Source organism: Panthera leo, chromosome D1 (genome assembly GCF_018350215.1).
Source record: "Panthera leo isolate Ple1 chromosome D1, P.leo_Ple1_pat1.1, whole genome shotgun sequence".
Lineage (NCBI taxonomy): Eukaryota > Metazoa > Chordata > Mammalia > Carnivora > Felidae > Panthera > Panthera leo.
In genome coordinates, this window is record NC_056688.1 from 18,328,369 (window position 1) to 18,355,986 (window position 27,618).

At 39.7% G+C, this 27,618-nt stretch overlaps 1 protein-coding gene, 1 long non-coding RNA gene and 1 pseudogene across 4 annotated transcripts in view; 2 read left to right on the forward strand and 1 right to left on the reverse strand.

Annotated features, from left to right (window-relative positions):
- LOC122199496 overlaps nt 1–17,902 on the reverse strand; it is a 40,143-nt gene extending 22,241 nt beyond the window's left edge. Inside the window, exons 1-2 of one of the 2 annotated variants that reach the window (XR_006193538.1) lie at nt 17,743–17,902; nt 16,579–16,674 (exon numbers count right to left, since the gene is read on the reverse strand). This is a non-coding gene — a long non-coding RNA (uncharacterized LOC122199496). Of the gene's footprint in view, nt 1–16,530; nt 16,675–17,742 lie in introns of both variants that reach the window. The other variant, XR_006193537.1, reaches the window with a different exon arrangement.
- LOC122199494 lies at nt 6,078–7,328 on the forward strand (annotated as a pseudogene).
- Nucleotides 17,903–17,971: 69 nt separating the features above from the next.
- The window catches only part of LOC122199493 (tubulin-specific chaperone cofactor E-like protein), a 161,213-nt gene continuing 151,566 nt past the window's right edge, over nt 17,972–27,618 (forward strand). Inside the window, exon 1 of one of the 2 annotated variants that reach the window (XM_042904604.1) lies at nt 17,972–18,174. The gene's annotated coding sequence lies outside the window, so the exon portion shown is untranslated. The remainder of the gene's footprint in view (nt 18,175–27,618) is intronic. The other variant, XM_042904606.1, reaches the window with a different exon arrangement.

Below are 27,618 nucleotides of genomic sequence, written 5' to 3' on the forward strand. Positions count from 1 at the left end.
CTGAAGAGAGAGTTAATGAACTAGAAGATAGGTTAGAAGAAAATATCCATCTTAGATTGTAGAGAGATAAATAAACAGAAAATTCCTAAGTGAGCATAAAAGACATAGAAGATAGACCAAGAAAGTACAACATACATGTAACCAGGGTCTCAGATGGAAAGAACAAATGTGTCAGATGGAGTATCTGAAAACACCGTTGGTAAAGTTTTTCCAAAATAGACGACCTTTCAAAAGAAACAATGGAAGCTAGAAGAAAACGGAATGATATTTTCAAATGCTGGTTGAAAATATCTGCCAATCCTCAAGTCAAAACTAACAAAATATCTTTTTGGAATACAAATGTTAAATGAAGACCTTTACTTAAGACAAAAGTGAGAGGGGCACCTGAGTGGATCAGTTGGTTAAGCATCTGACTTCGGCTCAGGTCATGATCTTGCAGTGCGTGAGTTCGAGCCTCGCGTTGGGTTCTGTGCTGACAGCTCAGAGCCTGGAGCCTGCTTTGGATTCTGTGTCTCCCTCTCTCTCTGCTCCTCCCCCACTCACACTCTGTTTCAGTCTCTGTCTCTCTCTCAAAAATAAAACATGTAAAAAAAAAAAGACAAAGGTGAGAGAATTAATAACCTCTGGTCCATTGCAGTAAGAAATACTAAAAGGCATTTGTCACACACACACACATACACACACACACAGACACAAAATGATTCCAGAAAGAAGGTGGTAGATCACAGGAGGAATAAAAACCAATAAAATTGGAGTTATGTCAGAAAAACAGAAGACTCGGAAGCTCTGTCATTTTGTCCACAAACCATAAAAAAAAAAAAAAAGCTATTTGAATAAACTTCGTAGGAGCTTTGAAAACAATTAAACCAAGCACGCCTAATCAAGAAAAAAATCTTCAAAACTATAGGAAAGCACTGTGGTACTTTTGTGGTATCCTTGTCCCACCACCTCCCTGATGCAGTGATGACAGTCTGGGTTTTCAGCACTCGGAAACCTAGTTCACCATCTTGAACCGAAGGGAGCAGAACAGACCTTACCTGAAAATTATTATGTATTCAGTTCTGATATGACTGACACACTCCTTTCTGTCTTATATACTTTGGACTGTGGTTGGAGAAACCGGTGAGCCCTGCTAGTAAAGGTTATAAAGGGACTTTAAGCCCACAGACACCCCTCCCCACCCCACCCCCCTACCCCCAGCCTGGGCAAGAGATTCTAGGTGGAGACATACAATACAGCATCGAAAGCCCTGAGAACAAACTGAGGTGAGACCCTGGGAAATGAGGACATTCAAAAGCAACCATATATACGGAGGAATTTAGAAGTCACCTGCATGCCCAGAAAAATCCGTTCTCAGAAAAGTCTTGACAAGACTTTAAATTTTCACCATAGGCTGATCCCTCGGCTCAGAGCAAGTATAGCTAATCTGTAAAAACTGCCTCAGTACAGATCCAGTCTTCAAAGACTGGGAAACATGGCTGTTGTCTCCCTGTCGATCTCTCTATCTCCGTCTCTGTCTCTTCTCTTCTTCTTTCTCTCTCTGAGTGTGTGTGTATTTGTGTGTGTATATGTGTGTGTTGTTTATTTGTTTGTTCCTGGCTTTCAAGGGAACCTCCATCAAAACATTAGCCGAACATGAATTTTAAAATCAGAGACATTTAAGTCTCATCCTTCCAAAAATAGTCTGTAAAAGTCTCAAAACAAGCTATTATAGCTTTCAACAATTACAAAACAACAAAATAGAAAGTGAATCCTGGGGAAGGGAATCTGAAACACCATTTCCAGAGTTACCAGATTATAATAATCAAATATCCAATTTTCAACAACAAAAATTCACGAGGCACGCAAAGAAACAGAGAAATATGACTCATTCAAAGGAATAAAAAAAATTGACAGAAACCATCCCCATGGAAGCCCAGACATCAGGCTTCCCAAACAAAGACTTTAAAACATGTTTTAAATATGCTCAAAGGCCCAGGGGAAAAAATGGACAAAGAACTAAAGGAAATCAGGAAAACAATATATGAACAAAATGAGAATATCAACAAAGAGATAGAAAACATAAAAAGGAACCAAACAGAAATCTAGAGCCGAATAGTACAATAACTGATATTAAAAAAAAAATCACTACAGGATTCAACAGCGGATACGAATCAATAGAAGAAAACAGAAAACTTGAATTTAGGACAACTGAGATTCTTATGATGAGCAGAAAGAAAAAAAGAATGAAGAAAAATGAACAGGGCTTAAGGGACTTGTGAGGCAACATCAGTGTACCAACGTATGCATGATGAGAGTCCCAGAAAAAGAAGAAAGGAAGGAGAAGAAAGATTTTTTGAAGAAAAACCTTGGGACAAAACTCCCCTAATATGATAAAAGATATGAACTTACAAATCCAACAATCTCAACAAACTCCAAGTAAGAGAAACACAAATATGCCACCCTGAAACACATTATAATCAAACTTTTGAGGTCAAAGACAAAGAGAGAATCTTGAAAGCAGAGAGAAGCAACACATCACATATAAGGAATACTCAGTAAGATTATCAACCAATTTTTCATCAGAAACCTTGAAGGCCAGAAGGTGGTAGGAATATATTAAGGGTATGTGCTGAAAGGAAAAAAAAAACAAACATGGCAGCCAAGAATTCTATATCTGCAAAACCGTCCTTCAAAAATGAGGGAGGAAGTAGGGTGGTTGAGTGTCTGACTTAGGCTCAGGTCATGATCCAGCTCATGGTTCAAGAGTTCAAGCCCCATGTCAGGCTAGCTGCTGTCAGCACAAAGCCTGCTTCGGATCCTCTGTCTCCCTCTCTCTCTTCCCCCGCCCCCACTTGTGCTCACTCTCTCTAAAATAAATAAACAATTTAAGAAAATGAGGGAGGAAGTAACACATTCCCAGATAAACAAAAGCTGAGAGAGTTCATTACTACCAGATCTGGCCTAAAAGAAATGCTAAGGGGAGTTCTTCAGTATGAAATGAAATACTGTAACTTGAAGCTGTATGAATATATAAATTCATGGGCAGATATAAAAGTTAGTATTATTGTTATCTTAGTTTGTAACTTCAATTTTCATTTTGTACAAGATTTGAAAGACAAATGCATAAAATAATTATAAATCTATGTTAATACACAGTATATAGAGATGTCATTTGTGACACTGATAACATCAAATGGGGAGGAAGAGCTATAAAAGAATACAGCCTTTGTATGCAATTAAAGTTGAGTATCAGTTTAAAATAGATCGTTATAACTTTAAGATGTTATATGTAAGCCCACAGTAACCACAAAGAAAATATCTATAGAATATACACAAAAGGACACGATAAGGGAATCAAAACATGTTGCTACAAAAAAAAAAAAACAAAAAACTAAACACAAAAGAAAGCAGTAATGGAGGAAATGACGGACAAAAATTCTAAAGGCATATAGAAAACAAATAATATCATGGCGAACTTAAGTCCTTTCTTGTCAGTAAGTACTTTAAATATAAGTGGACTAAACTCCCCAAGAAAAGGACATAGTTTGGAAGAATGGATAAAAAAAAAAACAAAGCAGAATTCAAGGACAGTCTCTAAAGAGACTCCCTTTATATCTAAAGACACACTTAGGTTGAAAGTGAAATGATGGAAAAAGGTATTCTGAACAAATAGTCAAAAAGAGAGCAGGGGTGGCTAGACTAATATCAGACAAAGTAGACTTTAAGTCAAAAACTGTTATAAGGGACAAGGGCATTATATATTGAGAAAAGGGTCAATTCACCAAGAAGATATAACAATTATAAATAAGCACAAGACAACAGAGTTCCAAAACACATGAATCAAATATCGACAGCATTGAAGGGAGAAACATAGCTCTACAAGAATACTAGGAGACCTTAATACCCTAGTGTCAAGACTGAACAAACAGAAAAGCAGTAAGGAAACTGTCTCCATCCATTTGGGCTGGTATAACAGAGTACCATAGACTGGATGGCTTATAAACAATAGAAATCTATTTGTCACAGTTCTAAAGGCTGAAAGTTCAAGATCAAGGTACTGACAGATTTAGTGTCTGGGGAGCATGCTTCTTGATTGGTAGATGGCCATCTTCTCACAACATCCAAGGTAGAAAGAGAAAGGGAGCTCTCTGGGGTTTCTTTTATAAGGATACTAATCCCATTTTTGAGGACTCCAACCTCATGACCTAATCACATCCCTAAGGCCCCACCTCCTAATTCCATCACATTGGGATTAGGACTTCAATATATGAATATGAGGGGGTCATAAATATTCTATTGCAGAAACAGAGGACTTAACACTGTGGACCTAATAGACATATAAAGAATATTCCACCCAACAATATCAGAATACACAATTTCTCTCAACAATATCAGAATACACAATTTTCTCAAGCACATATGGAACCTTCTCCAGGTTAGATCAATTGTTAGGCCATAAAACAATTTTTAATAAATTTTAAAAGACTGAAATTGTACAAAGTATCTTTCCTTAGCATAATGGAATGAAATGAAACCAATGACAGAAGGAAAATTTACAAATATGTAGAAATTAAACAACACACTGACACAAGCAAATGGGTCAAGGAAGAAGTGACAAGGTAAATCAGAAAATATGTTGAGATAAATTAAAATGAAAATACAACAGACAAAAAATTGAAGTATAGTCAAAGTAGTGCCAAGAAGGAAACATATAGCTGTAGATGCTTCCATTAAAAAGATTCCAAATCACCAACCTAACTTTATACCTTAGAGAACTAGAGAAAGAAGAATAAACTATACCTACATCTATTAGATGGAAGGAAATGATAAAGATTAGAGCAAAGGTAAATAAAAGAGAGTATCAAAAAATAATAGAGAAAATGAAGTGAAACCAAGAGTTGTTTCTTGGAAGAGATTGACAACTTTGACAAACCTTTAGCTAGTTTGGTGAAGAAAAAAATGAGTGAAGGCTCAAAAAACTAAATTCAGAAATGAAAGTGGGGATATTTATACTGATTTTACAGAACTAAGAAGGATTATAAAAGAGTATGAGAAACTATGGTATGGCAACAGTGGATAGCCTGGATAGAATGAACAAACTCATAGAAACAACAGCCTACGAAGACTAAACCTTCATTAAAGAAATAGAAGATTTGTATAGGCTTCTAACTAGCAAGGGATGGAATCAGCAATCAAAAACCTGACAGCAAAGAAAAGTCCAGACAAAATAGTCTTTAAGGTAATAAGCATTACTAGAAATAAGTGGGATATTTCACAGTGAGGAAGTTTAACTTACCAGCAAGAGAATCAATTTTAAACTGGTTATTTATCCTACAACATGTTGTCGAAAGACCCAGATCAAAAATGTTCAGAACTACAAGGAAAAACAAATTCATCCATAGTCATAGTCGGAAATTTAACATACCTCTGTGGCAACTAATAAAACAAGGAATGAATCTGCTTTAACAATTGTTACAAAAATCAATTTCTAACAAAAAGTCAATAAGAATGCAAGAAGTTTGACTAACACAATTAACAAGCTTGATCTAATTGCTTATGTAGAACACCGAACTCCACAACTGTTGTATAACATATTTTCAGGCCCTCAAAAAAGTTTCTCTCAAGTTTATCACATGCTTAGCCACAAAGCAAAGCTTGATAATTTCCAAAAGATTGAAATCCTATGGCATGTGTTCTCTGACCACAGTGTCATTGGACTAGAAATTGATTTAAATATCCCTTAAAAATCTCCATACGTTTAGAAGTTAAGAAATATACTTCTAAATAACACAGAGGTCAAAAGAAGAAATCACAAGGGTAACGGACTGCCTATTTGTGTCCCACCAAAATTCATATGTTGAAATCCTAACCGCCAAAAGAATGGTATTAGGTGGGCCTTTGGGAGGTTTGGGAGGTAAAGTTTAAATGAGGTCTTGAGGCTGGAGACCACATGATAGGATTAATTTACTAACAAGAAGATAAAGAGACTACCTTTTGTGGGAGCAAAGTGGTAGCTGGGCTGCTCCTGGAACTGTCGCTGCTTCGGGTTCTCTGTCAGGCTTCCTAGCAGTGGCCTAACGGAAAACTAAGAAAAGATGTCTGAATGTATTCGGGGAACCAAAGACGAGAATGACAAGCCCATTGAAATACCATCAGAAGACGATGGGACAGTGCTGCCGTCCACAATTACAGCCCAGTTTCTGGGGGCCTGTGGATTGAGCTCCAGGAGTCCAGTGTCTCAGTGTATGAGAGGTATCTGGCTGGTAGAAGGAATTCTGCATGCCCCCGAAGCTGGCTGGGGAAATCTGGTATATGTTGTCAACGATCACAAACTATCTTTTTGTCAACAAAAGAAAAATGGATGAGACGGATGCTTCTTCACCAGTGAAAGCGAAAAGAGCTGTCCAGAAAACATCGGATTTAATAGTGTTGGGTCTCCCGTGGAAAACGACTGAACAGGATCTAAGAGAATATTTTAGTACCTTTGGAGAGGTTCTTATGGTTCAGGTCAAGACAGATCTTAAAACTGGTCATTCAGAGGGGTTTGGTTTTGTTCGTTTTACGGAATACGAAACCCAGGTGAAGGTAATGTCGTGGCGACATATGATAGACGCACCACGGTGTGACCGTAAACTTCCTAATTCTAAGCAAAGCCCAGATGAGCCTTTGAGAAGCAGGAAGGTGTTTGTTGGGCGCTGTACAGAGGACATGACCGCCGATGAGTGGCGGCAGGTTTTTTTGCCAGTACGGAGAAGTGGCAGACGTCTTCATTCCCAGACCGTTCAGGGCGTTTGCCTTTGTTACATTTGCAGATGATCAGGTGGCCCAGTCTCTTTGTGGAGAGGACTTGATCATTAAAGGAATCAGCGTCCATACAGCCAATGCTGAACCTAAGCACAATAGCAATAGACAGAAAGAAGTGGAAGAATTGGTGGTAATCCAGGTGGCTTTGGGAATCGGGGTGGATTTGGTAACAGCAGAGGGGGTGGAGCTGGTGTGGGAAACAATCAAGGTGGTAATACGAGTGGGGGGATGAACTTTGGCACTTTTAGCATTAATCGGCAATGAAGGCAGCTGCCCAGGGGGCACTGCAGAGCAGCTGGGACATGGTGGGCATGTTAGCCAGTCAGCAGAACCAGTCAGGCCCATCGGGTAATAACCAAAGCCAAGGCAACATGCAGAGGGAGCCAAATCGGGCCTTTGGTTCTGGAAATAACTCCTATACTGGTTCTGATTCAGGTGCAGCGACTGGTTGGGGATCCGCATCAGATGCAGGGTCAGGCAGCGGTTTTAATGGAGGCTTTGGCTCCAGCACGGATTCTAAATCTTCTGGCTGGGGAATGTAGATGGTGGGGTTGGTATAGACTGGTGGGAATTCAGATTTTTCTAAATACATGGTAAGTATGTTGTAAAATACATATGCACCGAGAATTTTCAGAATTGGTCTGTTCAGTGTGGAGTATATTCAGCAGTATTTTTGACATTTTTCTTTAGAAAAAGAGGACAAGATAAAGGAATTTTCTAAGTTTTGTTATGTTACATAAAGGGTTGAAATATTGAGTGTTTGAAAGTGAACCGCTGTTTGCCTGATTGGTAAAAAACCCAACACACTGCAATTGATATCAAAAGGTTTCTCCTGGAATATTTTATCCCTGGACTTGTCAAGTGAATTCTTTGCACGTTCAAAATAGAAACCATTGATTAGAACTACACTGTTTTCTCCTTGTTTTAATTTGAACCCCACCATATGAATTTTTTCCATAGGAAAATCTCCTCTTTTGGAGATCATGGTGTCACAGTGTTTGGTTCTTTTGTTTTCATTTTTGTTTTTTGTTAACATTTGTCTCCCTTCGTGTGCAAAAGTACAATACGAAGGCTTCATTTAATCTCTGTAGTTCAGCTCATTTCAAATGTTTATGGAAGAAGCACTTCACTGAAAGTAGTGCTGTAAATATTCTGCCATACGAATACTTCCGTCTACAGGCTCTCTCGTTCAAGACTTCGTCATCACGCTGCACAGGCTGCGTTTTTGATGGTGGGTGTCCCATTTTTACCCGCTACTCTTTATTTCATGGAGTCGTATCAACGCTATGAACACAAGGCTGTGATATGGAACCAGAAGGCTGTTTGAACTTTTGAAACTTTGTGTGGGATTGATGGTGGTGCCGAGGCATGAAAGGCTAGCGTGAGCGAGAAAAGGAGAGAGCGCGTGCAGAGACTTGGTGGTGCATAATGGATATTTTTTAACTTGGCGAGATGTGACTCTCAATCCTGTGGCTTTGGTGTGAGAGTGTGCAGAGAGCAGTAATAGCAGATAACGTATGAATGTGTTTCGCATTCAAAGGACATCCACATCTGTTGGAAGACTTTAAGTGAGTTTTGTTCTTAGATAACCCCGTTAGTTGGATGTGTGGAGTGAAACGATACTTGTATTTCCCCTCCCCTTTTGTCAACTGCTGTGAATGCTGTATGGTGTGTGTTCTCTTCTGTTCCTGATCTGTAAGTGTGGTCCTGTGAACTGAAGCTGGTGGGTTGAGAAGATGGACTGAGCTTGTGGTGTGCTTTGCAGGAGTACTGGGAAGCAGAGTTCACCAGTGAGCTCGGGGTGTCGCCAAGAAGGGTGGAAGTTCTAATGTCTGTCAGCTACCCATAAGAATGCTGTTTGATGCAGTTCTGTGTCCTGTGCTTGGATGCTTTTTATAAGAGTTGTCAACGTTGGAAATTCTTATATAAAACTGATTTAAATTAACAAAAGAGTGTGAGTGTACAAAAGAGTAAAAAATTGCAAAAGAGTGTAAATTAACAAAAGATAAAGAGACTATCGTTTGCTCTCTGTCATGAGGATACAGGGAAGGAAGATATCTATAAGCCAGGACGTGAGTCCTTACCAAACACCAATCTACTAGTGCCTTGATCTCTTGACTTCTTAGCCTCCAGAGCTGCGAGAGATAAATGTTTGTTGTTTAGGCCACTCAGTCCATGGTATTTTTGTTACAGCAGCTTGAAGTGACTGAGACCACAAGTGAAATGTGAACTAGGTGGGGAAAAAAATACAACGTATCAAATTTTATGGGATGCAGTAAAATAGTGCTGAGTGGGAAATTTATAGCATTGAATGCCTGTATTAGACAAAGAAGTAAGATGTAAAATCAGTCATCCAAGCTTCCACCATAGGAAACTAGAAAAAAGAAGTACAAATCAAATCCAAACTGAGCAAAAGAAAAAACAAATTAAAACAGAAATCAATGCAATTGAAAACAGGGAATTAATAGAGAAAATCAATAAAATCAAAAGATGTTTCTTTTAAAAGATCAATATAACTGATAAGCCCTTAGCCAGTCTATCTAAATAGAAAAGAAAGGCAAAACAAATTACAGTGATCAAAAATGAAAGAGAGGGCATCACTATGGACCCCATGGCATGAAAAGGATAATAAGAGAATGCAATGAACAACCCTACACCCAGAAATGTGATGACCCAGATGAAATGGACCAATTCAGTGAAACACAATTTGTCAAAACTCTTATAGGAAGAAAGAATCTGAATAGCCCTATGTCTAAAAAAGAAACTGATTCAAGAATTCATAAACTTTCGGGGCACCTGTGTGGCTCAGTTGGATGAGCGTCCGACTTTGGCTCAGGTCATGATCTCCCAGTTTGAGAGTTTGGGCCCCACGTGGCTCTGTGTTGACAGCTCAGAGCCTGGAGCCCGCTTTGGATTCTGTGCCTCCCTTTCTCTCTGCTCCTCCCCTGCTCACACTCTGTCTCTCTCTCTCCCTCAAAAATAAATAAACATTAAAAAAAAAGAATTAATAAACTTTCAAAACATAAAACACCGGGCCCAGAATTCACTAGTTAATTCTACCAAACATTTAAGGAAGAAATTATATAAATTCTCTATAATCTTTTCCAGAAGATAGAAGCAAGAGTACTTCCTAGTCTATGAGGCCAGGATTACCCTAATACCAAAACTGAACAATGAGATTACAAAACAAGCAAACTAAAGACCAATATCTCTCATGAACATAGATGCAAAAATCCTCAAAAAAAAAAATCACAATAAATTGAATCCAGCAATGTATAAAAATAATTCTACACCATGACCACTAGGGGTTTATTCCAAGTAGGCAGGGCTGGCTCACTATTCAAAAATCAATTAAGGTAATGCACGCTACCAAAAGACCAAAGAAATGAGGAAATATTTAAAACTGAATGATAACAAAAATGCTATATATCAGAACTAGGAGACACAACTAAAGCTCTACTTAGAGGCAGAAATGTAGTTCTAAATGTATATTTTAGAAAAGAAGAAAGTTTGGGGCGCCTGGGTGGCTCAATCGGTTAAGCATCTGACTTTGGCTCAGGTCATGATCTCACAGCTCATGGGTTCGAGCCCCGCATTGGGCTCTGTGCTGACAGCTCAGAGCCTGGAGCCTGCTTCGGATTCTGTGTCCCTCTCTTGCTCTGCCCCTCCCTCAGTCATGCTCGCGCTCTCTCTCTCTCTCTCTCACTCTATCAAGAATGAATACACGTTAAAAAAAATAAAAAAAAAGAAAGTTAGAAAAAGTATTGTAAATTATATTTAATAAGAAAGAGCAGAAGGAAGGAAGCAATAAGTAGAAAATAATGAAACAAGAAAAAATAAAATAGATTTCACAGAACTGATCATTGATTCTTTCAGAAGACCAACAAAATTTGGAGACTAATAAAGGAAAAAAACATGGAGTAATTAACCAGTATCTAAAATAAAAATGAAAAATGAACTATTCGGACCTCATCAACATAAAAATCTTCTGCACAGCGAAGGAAATAATCAGCAAAACTAAAAGGCAACTGACAGAATGGCAGAAGGTATTTGCAAATGACATGTCAGATAAAGGGTTAGTATGCAAAATCTATAAAGTACTTGTCAAACTCAACACCCGAAAAACAAATAATCCAGTGAAGAAATGGGCAAAAGACATGAATAGACATTTCTCCAAAGACATCCAGATGGCCAAACGACACATGAAAAAATGCTCAACATCACTCAGCATCAGGGAAATACAAATCAAAACCACAATGAGATACCACCTCACACCTGTCAGAATGACTCACATTAACAACTCAGGCAACAAAAGTCATTGGCCAGGATGTGGAGAAAGAGGATCTCTTTTGTACTCCTGGTGGGAATGCAAACTGGTGCAGCCACTCTGGAAAACAGTATGGAGGTTCCTCAAAAAATTAAAAATAGAACTACCCTACGCCCCAGCAATTACACTACTAGGTATTTATCCAAGGGATACAGGTGTGCTATTTCGAAGGGACACATGCACCCCCATGTTTATAGCAATACTATCAACAATAGCCAAAGTATGGAAAGAGCCCAAATGTCCATCAACAGATGAATGGATAAAGAAGATGTGGTATGTATGTATATATATACACACGCAACAGAGTATTACTCAGCAATCAAAAAGAATGAAATCCTGACATTTGCAACTACATGGATGGAACTGAAGGTATTATGCTAAGTGAAATTAGTCAGAGAAAGACAAATATCATATGACTTCACTCATATGAGGACTTTAAGAGACAAAGCAGATGAACATAAGGGCAGGGAAGCAAAAATAATATAAAAACAGGGAGGGGACAAAACACAAGAGACTCTTTAAATATAGAGAACAAACAGAGGGTTACTGGAGGGGTTGTGGGAGCAGGGGTGGGCTAAATCGGTAGGGGGCATTAGGGAATCTACTCCTGAAATCATTGTTGCACTATATGCTAACTAACTTGTATGTAAATAAAAAAAATAAATTAAATAAAAATGAGTTATCACTGCAGACACTGCGGCTCTGATAAATATAATAGGATATATTATACACATCTCTATACTAATACATTTGAAAATTTATATGGAGTGGACAAATTCCTAGAAAAATACAACTTACTGAAACTGATACAAGAAGAAATAGGAAAATCTGAATAGTGCTATAATTAAAAAATAAATTGACAAAAAAGAGAAAGAAATTGAATCTATAATTTAACACGTTCCATATAGAAAACATCTAGGTCAAACAGCTTTGTTGGAGAACTTTAACAATCAGCTAAGGAGTTAATAATGCTAATATTACACAAGATTTTCCAGAGAATAAAAAAAAAGTGACTTTCAATTAATCTTATGAGACCAATAAGAAAAAGACCAATTCAATAGAAAAAAGGACCCAGACTCTTCATGAAAGAGAATATCAATTTGCCAATAAACAGAGAAAAAGAGACTCAACCTCTTTGTCATTAAGGAACCATAAATTAATCCAAAATAAGATACCATTAAAGAATCATCAGAATGGCTAAAATTAAAAAGGCTTCCAGGACCAACTTTGATGAAGATGTGGAACAATTGTAACTTTCTTTTCTTTTCTTTTTTATTTTTTTTAACGTTTATTTATTTTTGAGAGAGAGAGAGAGACAGAGCATGAGCAGGGGAGGAGCAGAGAGAGAGGGAGACCCAGAATCCGAAGCAGGCTCCAGGCTCTGAGGTGTCAGCACAGAGCCTGACACGGGGCTGGAACTCACAAACCGTGAGATCACAACCTGAGCCAAAGTCGGACACTCTACCGACTGAGCCACCCAGGCACCACCCCCCGCTTTTTTAAATGTTTATCTATTTTTGAGAGACACACACACACACACACACACACACACACACAGTGTGAGCAGGGCAGGAACAGAGAGAGAGGGAGACACAGAATCCCATGCAAGCTCCAGGCTCTGAGCTGTCAGCACAGAGCCTGATGTGGGGCTCGAACCCGGGAGCTGTGAGATCATGAGCTGAGCCAAAGTCAGACGCCCAACTGACTGAGCCACCCAGGCACTCCAACAATTGTCTAACTTTCATAACACTGTTTGTCAGGAAGGTAACCTGGCACAACCACTTTGGAATATGTTTGTTAGTATTACCTAGAGCTGCACTGGCCAGTGTAGCAGCTCATAACCACATTAGCTATTGGACACTTGAAATGTGGCTGGTCCAATTGCTATAAATGTAAAACACACGTTGAACTTTGAAGATTTAATATGTAAAAAACAATGTAAAAATATCTGATTAATAACTTTCATACTGAGGACATGCTGAAATGATAATATTTTGGATGTGCTGGATTAATAAAATGCACGCTTAATATTAATTTAACTTTTAAAAAACCTTTTTAATGTGGCTACTAGAAAAGTCTAAATTACATATATGACTTGACTTATACTATATTTCTAGGATGGTGCTGATCTAAAGCTAAGATTCATTCACTTTTTATTTCTGGGTATATTCCCAACAGAGATGTGTATATACACGCAGTAAAAGTTAAGCACAAGAATGTTTATAGCAGCATTATGCGCAATAACTAAAAACCGGAAATAACCCAAATGGCCTTCAACAGTGGAATGGATAAATAAATAAGGGGTAATTACAATAATGAAATACTATTTAGCAACAAAAATCAGTAAACTATAACTGTATTCAACCACCTGGATGACTCTCACAGTGTTAAATCATCTCATTTGATTCCATATATAAAGTTTAAATGGGAAATTAAGCTACCGTATTAGAAGTCGGGGTACTAGTTTGGGGAGAATACTAGCTGTAGTGACTGGGAGGAGGCTTTGGGAAACTGGCAAAGTTCTGTGACTTGGTAGGGTGGTGTTATGTGGGTTTTTGCTTTGTGATAATTCATTGGGCTGTACATTTATGTACATTCGTATGTGCAGTAATCTGTATGTTGTTATCCCTTCATAATAAAAAAAAAACTAAGAGGGGTTAGTGAGGCTTATATCAATTTGTTGCAAATATTTTTAATAAATGCAAGGCCTCTTTGAAAATAAAGGTCTTCATGACTGATCCATTTATGTAAATTGCAGAAAAGTAAATTAAGAGTTGTTTTTTGAAGACCATATTTTGCCCAGTAAGGAAATCTGGATACTTTCTAAATAAATCGTTCTAGGTATGACTCTCTAGTTTAAAATAAAAATATCTCCGCCCTTTGCTTGGTCAGGAAGCTTGGCATGACAGTCCATTTCCTGACAGATATGTCAATAGTGTTGACAAAAATAAAATAAAGAATCTCAGAATTGCAGAATTTAAGGGGACACTGAAGCCTAACCTTTTTTTCTGAGTTGTGATTTCTTTGTGAAATCGATGGAATCGAGGGCACTTCCTCTTGAAAATGCATATGTGTACAATACAGGTATATATATAATATTTTACACATAATTTCAGTTAGCTCACCATGGTAGTTTGTCCAGTCCAGGTTATTTGGTAGATAAAGCTCTAAAGCAGAAAGAGATCAAGTGACATGGCTGGTTAGTGGAAAAACCAGTTCCAATATTGCAGACTCTTAATTTCCAAACGAGTCATTATTCTTTCAAGTAAAGCAGTTTCCTTCTCCTGTGTACCCATATATGCATTATATGTAATATATATATATATATATATATATATATGTTGTATATAATGTTGCATGTAATAGATATATATGTATTATATGTAATATATATATGTAATATATATATATGTTGTTGTTCTCATATAATTCTCATATATGATTAAATTCTCATGTAATTCTGTCCTTATCCTTTTGCTTACTTGAGAGATGCTTTCACCTAAGATGACTCCCCTTTTTATTTATTTATTTTTTTAAAATGTTTATTTATCTTTGAGGGATAGAGAGAGAGAGAGAGCAAACAGGCGAGGGCAGAGAGAGAGGGAGACACAGAATCCCAAGCAGGCTCCAGGCTCTGAGCCATCAGCACAGAGCCCGACGCGGGGCTCGAACCCACGAACCGTGAGATCATGACCCAAGCCAAAGTCGGACGTTTAACCAACTGAGCCACTCAGGTGCCCCTGCCCTTTTTAAAATAATATCCTATAAATTGTTCTGTATCACTGTATTTGAGGCTATGCATTGTCTTCCAGACCACACTGTAGGAACCATGCCTTATCTGTCTTTGTTTTCCCCAAACCACCTAGCTAAGTACAAGAAATATATCCATTATAAAACCAACATGTGTTGCATTAAAAGGACATGCAAATATGTGACTGAAACTTCATGATAGAATGATATCCTGTAATTACAGCGTTATTAGGAGCTTAGATTCTGGTGTCAGACTGACCTAAATATGAATTCAGCCTCTGCTATTTACTAGCTCTATGTTTTGGGTGTATTACTTAACCTGGGTCTCACTTGGTAAATCCGATGGTACCAAACTGAATTTATACGATCATTGTGAGGATTAAGGAGATAATCTACGTGAAATCTCTTGAGCAGTATCTGGTACCTAGATTTTAGTTAGCTGTGATTGTTGTTATGACATACTCAACCCTTGAATTAAAGACTCAGTTGGAGCACAACAGATTTAGATTCTTCGAATTATACTGGTCAACCAGTCTACCCAATCCTGGAATTATTCACAGATGGTTCTAACAGATTCTGCTTTTGCTTAAGACATTCCAGCGACAGGGAACTCATTAGAACCAACTGAAGCAGCTCCAATTCTTCCAAAGTTCTTCCTTACTATTAGGTCGAGTCATATGAAATTGCTATTTCTGGGTCAAAACAATTAAATTATCAACAATGTATTTAAAAAGACCAGAAATTTGTCTTTCTATCCTTGCCTCTTGCTTTGACATCGTCTCTCTCCTTCTACAGGACAATCCTTTAGAGACAATGGAGAGTCAATGGGGAACAAGACAGACCTAGCTCCTGCCTTCACTGAGGTTTACATGCTTATTAAGGAGACAACAAAATAAGCAATTGTGTATCATTTTCAGATTCAAGGAGCTGGAAGAATAACGTTGCAAGCAAAGGGCTTAACTGAGCGAATTCCCGCGGAATGTATCACACATGAGGAACTGAGAGTATAGAGCAGCACTGCCGGAAGACTTTTCTGTGATGATAAAAATACTCTGTATCGGCACAGTCCCTTATGATAGCCACCAGTCACCTAGGGCTACTGAGCACTTGAAATGTGGCTAGTGTCATGTCACTCAGGAAATGCAATTTTAATTTAACTTAATTTTAATTAATTTAAATTTAAATAGCCATCTGTGGCTAGCGGCTACCAGGCTGAACAGAGAGTATAAAGGAAGAGGATAAAAGGACAAAAAGATGAGACTGGAGAAGTCAGCAGGGTTCCAGACCATGAAAAGCCTTGAGGAGCATGTTAATAACTATGATTTTCACCTCAGAAGGATTTTACATTCCAGGGTATAACATGATGAGATAGGAGTTTTAGAAACATAGGATTGGCTGCCTTATGGAGATAGACAGGAGAAGGGTAGAGAAATGGATCTTGTCTTTAGGAGTTGGCTCATTAAGGGGAGAGATGGGAACAAAGGCAAAATGACTCAAAGATATCTCAAAGAGACAAAGACATATATAACGAATCACACCCAGTCAAAGGCATCACTCATGTATATGTTTATATACATTGTGCACTCATGATCCACATTTCTTGCCTTTTTCTAGTTGCTCACAGGACATCTACCCTCCCAAGTATTTCTGTGTGTCCCCAGTGGTACCTGAGCTCACAAGGAAGTCTATTAACAAAATATCCACGCAGCATTCACCTTGTTCTTCCTCCTCTGTGCATTTATCACTTTGTTCTTCTCTGGTCCTTGCCACTGACGGTACTTTGAGGTACTCTGAGGGCACTGCTCTGTTCTCTGCAGAAGGAGGAGGAATGTCCCCATCTCAGCAACCTAAGCCACACTGCTTGGCTCACCCTCCCCTTGATCCTCAAAGTATTTTCTTTAACCAGCTCTTTTGGGCTCCCTCCCTCAACTTCTCTAAGCTCTACACATGGTGTAAGACAAAACAAAACAAAACAAAACGAGAGAAGTACCTAATTGCTAATGGTAATAAGCCACCATTGGGTCCTTACCCCCCACTCTAGGAACCAATATACATATATATACACATACATACATATATACATATCACAACTCCTCCCCAGCTCCCTGACACACGCCACGTAAAAGCACACACATCTTATGTGTGTAGCACATAGAACCTTGCAACTCCTAGCACGTCAGCTGACACATCCATACAAGGCTGAATTCTCTTCAAGATCAGCCAACACCATCCCTATTCCATATACGCCCTTGCAAAAGAAAGGGACAAAAAAGTACATAAGCAATCACAGCCCAACAGCCACAGATAAGGTGTATGGGGCTGAAGCAATAGCATGTCATAATGTGAAGTGCATGGACTTTTACTCTGGCACCAGACTGACCTGGATTCAAATCTCAGCCGGATCACTTTTCCTAACTGGGCGGTCTTGGGCAGATCGCTTAACGTCTGTGAACTTCAGTCCTCGGTTCTACAAAATGTCTACGTTTGCGAGTTGTGAACATTAGAAACAGCCCATGAACAGTGTGCCTAGAAGGTGCCCAATGAATGGAAAGCGGGGGTCTCTCCATCGGTGCTGGGAGCATTTGAAAACTCAGGATGCCAGAGGCCCTTGCAAAGGGGACGCAGAATCAAGGCCAGAGTGAGTGCGACCACATCCCGATGCAAAAGCATCCTGGGACTTTATTAGATTACAGCCGTGAACTCGCCTAGTGAGGAAACTGAAGCCAGAGGCAGGAAGTGAGTTAATCAGGGTCACGCAGCAAACCGGTGCCAAGGCCGGGACAAAATTCCAGGTCAGTCCGGAAAGGTTCAGCCCAAGGCTCCTTTCTGCAAGGCAGCAGCCTCCCAGCTGCCCAGGTTCTGCTCTGACCCGCCCCTACCTCACTCTGATGTGACAATTCACTCTTCCTTGGCACCTGAGGTGTCTCCTCACGAGGGCCAAGAGAAAGAGCAGGTGCAGTGTGTTTGTAGAGAATACCAGGCCCTTAAAGACCTCCCCGTCGCCATGGCAACCCGAGCTCGGTTGCCGAGGACCCGCTCCGCCGGCGCCCCCTCCCCTTCACGCAGCGGACGTGACACGTGCGGCGGGGTCACGTGTTGTTGTTGGGCCGCGAAAGCTGCTTCCGGGTCAATGCAGGACACTGGGCTCCGGCGGCCAGAGTGGGGGACGAGGTGAAGCGGAGCCGGGCCGGGGCCGGCCGGGACCAGGCCGGAGGCCGAGCGGCGGCGGCGACGGCGGTGGCCGGGAGGGGGGAGGAGAGGCGCAGCCCGAGGAGCCGCCGCAGCAGCTCCCCCGCCTCCCGGGCTGAGGGGTGAGTGGAGCCCGGGCCCGCCGGTAGTGCCGGCTTCTCGAGGCCCCGGGAGCTCCCCTCCGGAGCCGAGGCGCGGAGGGCCGTTCCTGCTGGGGCGCAGTATGGGAGGGGAGGGGGGGACGCCGGGAAGAACTCGGAGCCGGACGAGGCCTGCCTGGGAGGAGGGGAGGGCTGGGCCACCTGCCCGCGGCTGGAGGGAGGATGGGGCCAGGCCTGGCTGGGGAGGCGCGGGGAGGGCCCTGGGCTGGGAGGAGGCGGAGGGCTGGGTTGGGGGGGAGCCCGAGTTCCTGGGAGGCTCCGGGCTTCTTGCCGTGCCCTAGGGGCGTGGGGGTTGGAAAGATGCCCTCTGGCTGGTAGGAGATGGAGACGGGTCTGGGGCTGCGGGGGAAATAGGAAACTTTGTCTTCGAACCAGTGTATGGGGTGGGGGTTGGGGGGGAGTAGAGGACGTGTCCCCCGGGAGGTTTGGTGGGGAACGGGGCGGGCGGGCATTTCCAGGCCGCTGGGACGCTAGGCCTGCTCCTTCCAGGGGCTGATGAAAGGACGCGGTAGTTTAACAAGGGCCCTGGGGAGAATCGTTTTGCCCTCACATTGGGAGACTTTGAGAAGGAGGGAATTGGAGTAAGATGGGGCCTGAGAGGAGGGTACCCGGCCCTGGGATCTGGGAGGGGGGCCAATGTAAGGATCTCCGTGGAGCTTCATTCTTTGTTGGGGATGGGGAGCATTGAGTTCTAGATCCTCGCCTAGGAGGACATTCTGGGAATTGGTGAAACGAGAAGATTTCATCCCGTCTTCTCTTGGCACAGTGATCCTAGAAGTTGCAGTTGAGGAAAGTTGGTTGGAAGAGTTGAACGGTTGACAGCTAGTGGAAGAAGGAGGAGCTGTCGTCTGAAGGTTGCTAAGTTACTGGGAGTTTGTAGGCAACCGCCTAGGGTTGTCGTTCGGGCAAGTTAGCGGTCCTTTCAGGTCCAGATACTGGCTTAGCTGGGGCTGTCCCCGTTCTGTGTATGCTTCCCTGGAGCTCTGAAATTGGTTTCCAAGAGTCCCTTCGGAGCGAAGAGATTATATGTAGGTGCTGAGGACTAATGAAAACACTCAGCCTTTGGGTCCTGAGGCATTAGAGCTAGATCTCTAGGGTAAGAGCTTGCAAACTTTTTTTTTTTTTTTTTTTTTACACATCATGCCCCATATGAAGAAGCACTTTTTACATTATGATCTAGTACATACCTATATAATGAGTGAAAAGTTTCGCAGAGCACTGTTTACCCTTAGGACATGTGTTACATTCTGATAAGTTCTATTCTGTTCCATTCACTTTTATTAAAAAATGCTGACTGAAATCCACCAAATTGATTTGTGGGTCACAAGCTGCTGCTTGAAAAACACTGTCCCAAGGCACAGTTCTTTGGCTTCAGTTAGTGTCCTGACAAGTTACAATGGTGTTGTATGGTTCTACAGAGCTAGGAGGATTATAAGGAGATGAGATTATAAGTAGATTGGGGGGGGGGGGGGGGTGTCAAGCCAGCCAGGTGCAACTGACCGCTTCATTTGTTTACATATTTATAACATGTAGCATATTTGGTGTTTTGGATCATAATCATAACCTTTGGTATCTTAATGTGGCCTGATCATTTTATAAAACTTCTGAAGTACGTGCATGCTTTAATTTTCTTCATCCTTTGCTGTGTCAAAGAAAATGAGAGGCCTAATCCTGTTGAGTTGATTTATCCCTACAACATACTTAAGGTAATGTTAATGTTATAGTGTTGTAAATATACATTGGTTTGCTTTTCTGCCATATTTAGAAAAAAATCTCAAGCTGAAACCTAAACTCTTCTTATCCAATAATACATGGTATAAGAGTTATACATAATTAAAGATACAGGTACATGGTTTTAGTATATACTTTAAACTTAAATCATAAGTCTGAGTATAACTTTGAGTTAACATCTTAATTCCCCCCACGAAAATGTTTTTATCTGTTTGTAAAATAGATGAGGTCTTCATATGAACAGTATTATAATGAATATTGGTGAGTATTGGTGAACAGAGAGACCTTCATGTGTTGCTATGTTTAAGTCTTTTTAAAGGTTGTCACCCAGCCTGTTGTTACGTGATGTTGAGTGTCAAATAATGTCGCCTGATTTCGGGAGGTAAATGTATAGGGTTTGTATTTAAGACCAGTTTATTGGTGTTAATTTTTGTTGAGGATGCCTTCATATTATTTGGAACTTGGAATTCCAAGCCATAGCCATCAGAAAAGAATTGCCCAAATTAAACTTCATCACTGGAGCCATATTCTTGATGAGAAGCCTTATGAAAACATTCTTAATCATCTTCAAACTTCGTGTGTTGTAAATTATATCTTTATTGATTGATTGATTGATTATATCCTGGGTACTGGTGAGAGGGTCTGTGTTGGCATGTATCAGTCATCCTTTAAAAATGATTTTTTTTTTTTTAATCAGGTAAATATTTGTTTTTGAAATCCTTGGCTTTAAAGAATGTTTAAAAGCTTTCTTTTTGTGGTAGTTGCTTGAAACATGAAGGAAGAGTCTCATTAATTTCGTTTTCCTGGGAATCATGTGTACCTGTCAATAAACAGTTGTGGAGAATTTACCCTGAGTGATTGTGTGTGCTTTTTTTATAGTTTTCATTTTTTTCTCTTGAACCTCAGACTCTTAGGTCTGTCTACCCATAGTAGGCTCTTTTCCCCTTCCCCTTTTTGCTTCCAAACTTCTCTGGGTTTGGAAATTAGATGCTTATATTTGTTAGAACTTTGTGTAAAATAAGATTGTGCAGCTCTGAATAATGTTCTTTCAATTATATATGTATATTATATGTATACTAATACTTTTTTTTAGTGTATGAACTATGTGACATGTATTTTGGCTAGTCAGAGGCCTATTTATTGACCTCTTAATTGTGGGCTATCTTTAAGTGAACTCTTTATATATTTAGTCTAGTTAGGCATATAAGAAGAATTTCTAAAAAGAAACCAGAAACTGACAGTGATGAAGGACCTAAGGAGTGAAGCGATCAGCCGTGATTGTTGCCTTTGCCCTACATGCAATGAGTCATTAAGAGTTGCTATTCCTCCCTTTTTAATCTTTTTCGTTACCCTCTCTTGACTTGGATTTCTTTGCAATTAGAATGCTAACAGCCTCACTGTTCCCATTGTCTGTTACTCTCATTCTACTTGATCTCACACAGCTTCATCAGAGTACTCTTCCCAAGAACAATGCCCTAATTTATCATTTCTCTTCTCCAAAACCATTAACTTCCTAGTGCCAGCACTGGATAAAGTCTACACTGTTTAAGTTGACATTGACGGTATTCTGGAGCGGCTACTTTTATCCTGACCCTGTTTTTCCATTCCTAAATGCAGATCCTCTGTTCCCGCCAAGCTGTCTACTCATTGTACTTTCTTTTTTAACTTGATTCCTAAAAATCTGGGAAATGTGTTCTTCATGAATTCCTACTCATCATTTTATTACATCATTTTATCATCTTCTTCCTTGAAGTCTTTCTTGCCTGTTTTGCCAATACTACTTTTCCTACATTGCTTTGTGATATTTGTGTGTTTTCTTTCTTTCTTTTTTTTTTTTTTTTTTTTTACCCCTTTTGGATTATAAATTCATAGAGGACAGGAGGCCCAAATGTCCTCGAACCTCTAGGACACCTAGCACAGGGTTTATCAGAGTTCATGGACCAAGTGAATCAGAATTGACTGAATTTATGGTTAAAATTGCAGGTCTCCAAAAATTCCACCTTAGACTTACTGAATCAGAATCTTAGAATTTGCCTAGGCGAGTCTTCTGTACGGTAAAATTTGAGAATCACTTACCTAGCATGATGCTTTAAATTACAGTAGGTACACACGTAATTTTGGTGCAAATGATGTAAATGAGCTGAGTAATACCAGTTCAGCAGATTGGTTTAATTTTAGGGCTTAGCAGTCAGGCAGCCTAGATTTGAATTCTGTTACCTTTACTCATTAGCCATCTGACATTAACTTTGCTTTTCTGATATATAAAGTGGCAGTAATAATAGTATCATTCATAAGGGAAAGTGACAGTTGAATGAGGTAATATGTGTAAAACAACAGAGTGCAAAGCACATAGTAAGCTCAATAAATTTTATCTGCTGTGGTCATAATGATCAGCATGATAGCAGTGGTTATGGAAGTAACGAAAAGTGGTGAGAATAGGTTTCACGTCAGTCATTGTTAATTGCTCATGGTTTCAAGGATTCAGGCTTAACATTTATTTTCCATTTTAGACTAACACGGGACCTGTATGGTGCTTAAATTCAATTAGCATGTTAAAATTGCCCCCTTTAACCTCCCCTTTGCCTAAAGAAAACTGCAGACTTTTAAACGGAGGGCCTTCGCCTCATTCCATCTGGTCCTGCCCGCCCAGCATCATCTTCTAGCCCTGCTTACACACACCACACCAGCCAGTTTCTCACTTTGACTTACTTGGGCCTTTGCACGTGCTTTCCCCCTTTTTCATCTAGGGGATTCCTGTGACTCGTTTAAGACTCAGTTTCGTGTGTGGCCAAGCTCGGTGAAGGGAGTCACTGCTTTGGTGTTTTCAGAGTGCTTTTCCCATCCTTACATACTACCTGTGTGTACATTGGACTTCTTTTTGGCAGGGAACGGATTTGGTCCTGGCTTGTGTTCTAGGTACATGGTAGGTAGTTAGTCCACCTCTGCTAGAGGCAGAGGATGTCTGGTGGTTGACTCTTCTAAGCTGTCCCATTTGTCTGGACTTTCCCCAGCATGATCTGTTGACCACTTACTGCATGCCAGACACAACCAAATGCTTTAAACACTTCCATTTAATCTTCACGGTGACTCTAATGACTACAGAATAGCTATTAATAGTTTCATTTTACAAATGAGAAAGCAGGCGTAAAGAGGTAAGTAACTTGCTCGAAGTCCAGTGCAGATTCGTAATTGAACTCAGGCTGAACTGAAGCCCCGAGCTCTTAATCACAGGGCTCTTCTAGAAACAGAGGTAAACAAGATGACACATTTCCAAAACTGGCTATGTGAAATTTTTACTAATAACTCATTCATGGTCCTTAGGAATGTGATCTATTACTAGCACTGTTAAGAAAAGATTATTTAAAGTAAAGGTCATCTGAGGTTAATGCTTTTCTAGTGATTTTCAAAATTTCTCTTTTGATTCTGTCATACTCATCACTGGTATACTTGATTTTCATCTCATTGCTAGAAGATATTACATCATGTTTAATCAAAGTAAAATTCACTTTTTTATTCATTCAACAAATATTTGTTGCCCTTTGCCAGATACTCCTCTCCATAACACTGAGCCGGACTGACAAATCTCAGCTTTTGTGGGACTTAGGAGAGGGACTCAAGCACTAAACATGTAGTAGTAAGTGGTGTAAAGAACGAAAGTGGCTGAGGTAATGGTGATTAATGGTAGTAATGGGGCTCTTTTTGATGGGCTGGCCAGAGGCAGCTCATCGAGAAGGTAACATTTGTGTTTGAATTTGTTTGAGGCTTGGATGCTGAGATGAAGCCAGCAAAACCAAGAGCCAGGTAAAAGGCATTCCTGGGAATGCCTTAAGAGGGAATCAGCTTGGCAGTTCTGAGAAGTAGAAAGCCAGGCTGGCTGAAATCTAGTGGGTGGGAGGAGGTTCGGTGAGCAAGGTGAGCAGAGAACAGATTCAAGGAAGCCCTGAAGACCATGATAAAGAGATTGGATTTCATTCTAAGTGTGAAGGGAAGCCTTTGGTGAATTTAAGGGACATGATTTGACTTAAATTTTGAAAAGATCACTTGGCTTCTGTTGTGGAGGAGGGATTGTATAGTCATGAGAGATCAGGAAGGAAGCTATTGGAGCAGTCCCAGTGAGCAGTTGATGAAGGCTTAAACCAGAGTAAAGTAATGCGGACAGAAAGAATTGAGTGGAGTCAGGGTGTTTGGACTGTTGATAGACCTTGCTGATTAATTACATGGGACTGTGAGAGGAAGAGAGAAATAGGGGACTGGTAGAGGAAGAGAAGGTTTGAAAGAGAGACCTGAGAGTTCTGTTTTTGCCCCCTTTGTGCCCCTCGCTGATGATACATCCCCACCCTCCAAGGATGCCACAACCCTGAATTTTGTGTTTATTATTCTTTAACTTCTTTACAGTTTTTATTACATATATATGTGACCGTAAACAATATGATTAATTCTGTTTTTGAATTTTGTAGAAGTGGAATTTACTGTAAATATTTTTACAATTATTTTATCCTTTCAACAGTGTTTTTTTTATTGAATATCTTTTATTTTTTTTAAATTTACATCCAAGTTAGCATATAGTGCAACAGTGATTTCAGGGGTAGATTCCTTAATGCCACTTACCCATTTGGCCCATCTCCCCTCCTACAACCCCTCCCATAACCCTCTGTTCTCCATATTTAAGACTCTCATATGTTTTGTCCCCCTCCCTGTTTTTATATTATTTTTGCTTCCCTTCCCTTAGGTTCATCTGTTCTGTGTCTTAAAGTCCTCATATGAGTGAAGTCATATGATATTTATCTTTCTCTGACTAATTTTGCTTAGCATAATACTGTCTAGTTCCATCCACGTAGTTGCAAATGGCAAGATTTCATTCTTTTTGATTGCCAAGTAATACTGCATTGTGTATATATACCACATCTTGTTTATCCATTCATCTGTTGATGGACATTTGGGCTCTTTCCATACTTTGGCTATTGTTGATAATATTGCTATAAACATGGGGGTGCATGTGTCCCTTCGAAATAGCACACCTGTATCCCTTGGATAAATACCTAGTAGTGCAATTGCTGGGTCGTAAGGCAGTTCTATTTTTAATTTTTTGAGGAACCTCCATACTGTTTTCCAGAGTGGCTGCACCAGTTTGCATTCCCACCAGCAGTACAAAAGAGATCCTCTTTCTCCACATCCTTACCAATATCTGTTGTTGCCTGGATTGTTAATGTTAGCCATTCTGACAGGTGTAAGGTGGTATCTCATTGTGGTTTTGATTTGTATTTCCCTGATGATGAATGATGTTGAGCTTGTTACCATGTGTCGGTTGGCCATCTGGATGTCTTCCTTGGAGAAGTGTCTATTCGTGTCTTTTGCCCATCTCTTCATTGGATTATTTGTTTTTTGGGTGTTGAGTTTGATAGTTCTTTATAGATTTTGGATACTAACTCTGTATCTGATATGTGGTTTGTAAATATCTTCTCCCATTCTGTCAGTTGCCTTTTAGTTTTGCTGATGGTTTCCTTTGCTGTGCAGTTTTGATGAGGTCCCAATAGTTCATTTTTGCTTTTGTTTCCCTTGCCTCTGGAGGTGTGTTGAGTAAGAAGTTGCTGTTACCAAGGTCAAAGAGGTTTTTGCCTGCTTTCTCTTTGAGGATTTTGATGGCTTCCTGTCTTACATTTAGGTTTTTCATCCATTTTGAGTTTCTTTTTGTGTATGGTGTAAGAAACTGGTCCAGGCTCATTTCTTTGCATGTCGCTGTCCAGTTTTCCCAGCACCATTTGCTGAAGAGACTGTCTTTATTCCATTGGATGTTCTTTCCTGCTTTGTCAAAGATTAGCTGGCCATATGTTTGTGGGTCCATTTCTGGGTTCTCTATTCTGTTCCATTGATCTGAGTGTCTGTTTTTGTGCCAGAACCATACTGTCTTGATGATTACAGCTTTGTAATACAGCTTGAAATACAGTGTTTTTTTTTTTTAATATAAATTTCCAGTATACAGCTTTGTAATTCACATCTGCATACGCTACAGAGTGGTTACTACCACAGGTCTAGTTACCATCCATCACCAATCAGTTGACCCCCTTCACCCATTTCCCACCCCCGTAACCACAATCCTCTCTATGAGTTTATTTTTGTTTTGTTTGGGCATTTGTTTTGTTTTTTAGATTCCACATTTGAGTGACATCATGCAGTGTTTGATTTATTTCACTTAGTGTAATACCCTGAAGTCTATCCATGTTGTCCCAAATGGCAAGATTTCATTCTTTTTTATGCTAAATAGTATTCCATTGTATAAATATACTACATCTTATTTATCCATTTATCTATCAGTGGACACTTAGGTTGTTCCCATATATTGGCTATTGTAAATAATGCTGCAGTGAACATAAGGGTGCATATATTTTTGAATTAGTATATTTGTATTCTTTGGATAAATATCCACAAGTAGGATCGCTGGATCATATGGTGGTTCTTTTCTTAATATTTTGAGGAATCTCCATATTGTTTTCCATGTGGCTGCCCTAATTTACAATCCCACCAACAGCGTTATGAGGGTTCCCTCTTCTCCATATCCTCTCTAACACATGCTGTTTCTTTTCGTTTTGATAATAGTCATTGTAACAGGTGTTAAATGATATCTCATTGTGGTTTTGATTTGTTTACATTTGTCTAATAGTAATGATGAGCATTCATGTGCCTATTGGCCATATGGTGTGTCTTCTTTGGAGAAATGTTTATTTAGATCCTCTGTCCATTTTTTAATTGGGTTGTTTGGATTTTTTGTTGTTGTTGAATTGTGTGAGTTCTTTGTATATTTTGGGTATTAACCCCTCGTCACATACATGTTTGCAAATCTCTTCGCCCATTCAGTAGGCTGCCTTTTCGTTTTGATGATGATATCCTTGACTGTGCATAAGCTTCTTAGTTTGACATAGTCCCATTTGTTTATTTTTGCTTTTGTTTCCCTTGCCTTTGGAGTCAGATCCACAAAGACATTGCTAAGACTGAGTCAAGGAGCTTACCATCTATGTTTTCTTCCAGGAATTTTGTGGTTTCAGGTCTTACATTCAAGCCTTTAATCCATTTGAGTTGTAAAATAGTGATATAGTTTCATGCTTCTGCATGTAGCTGTCCAGTTTTCCCAGCACTATTTATTGAAGACTGTCCTCATTGTATACTTCTTTGTCAGAGATTAATTGTCCATATATGTGTGAGTTTATTTCTGGGCTCTCAGTTCTGTCCCACTGATCTGTGTATCTGTTTTTATACCAAATTCAAATCAATTGTTTAAAAATTGAAGTATAATTAACATGCAGTGTTATGATAGTTTCAGATGTACGATATAACGATTCTACAATTCTGTACATTTCTCAGTGCTCATTAGGATACGTGTACTCTTAATCCCCTTTGTCTGTACCATACTGTTTTGATTGTTGTAGCTTTATAGTCTAGTTTGAAATCAGGTAGCATGATATTTCCAGCTTTCTTCTTCTTTCTCAAGATTGCTTTGGCTATTCCAGGTCTTTTGTAGTTCTATACAAATTTTAGAATTATTTGTTCTAGTTCTGTGAAGCATGCCTTTGGAATTTGATAGGTAGTGCATTGAATCTGTATTACTTTGAGTAGCATGAACATTTAACTATTAATTCTTTTAATCCATGAGAATGGAATATGTTTCCATTTATTTGTGTC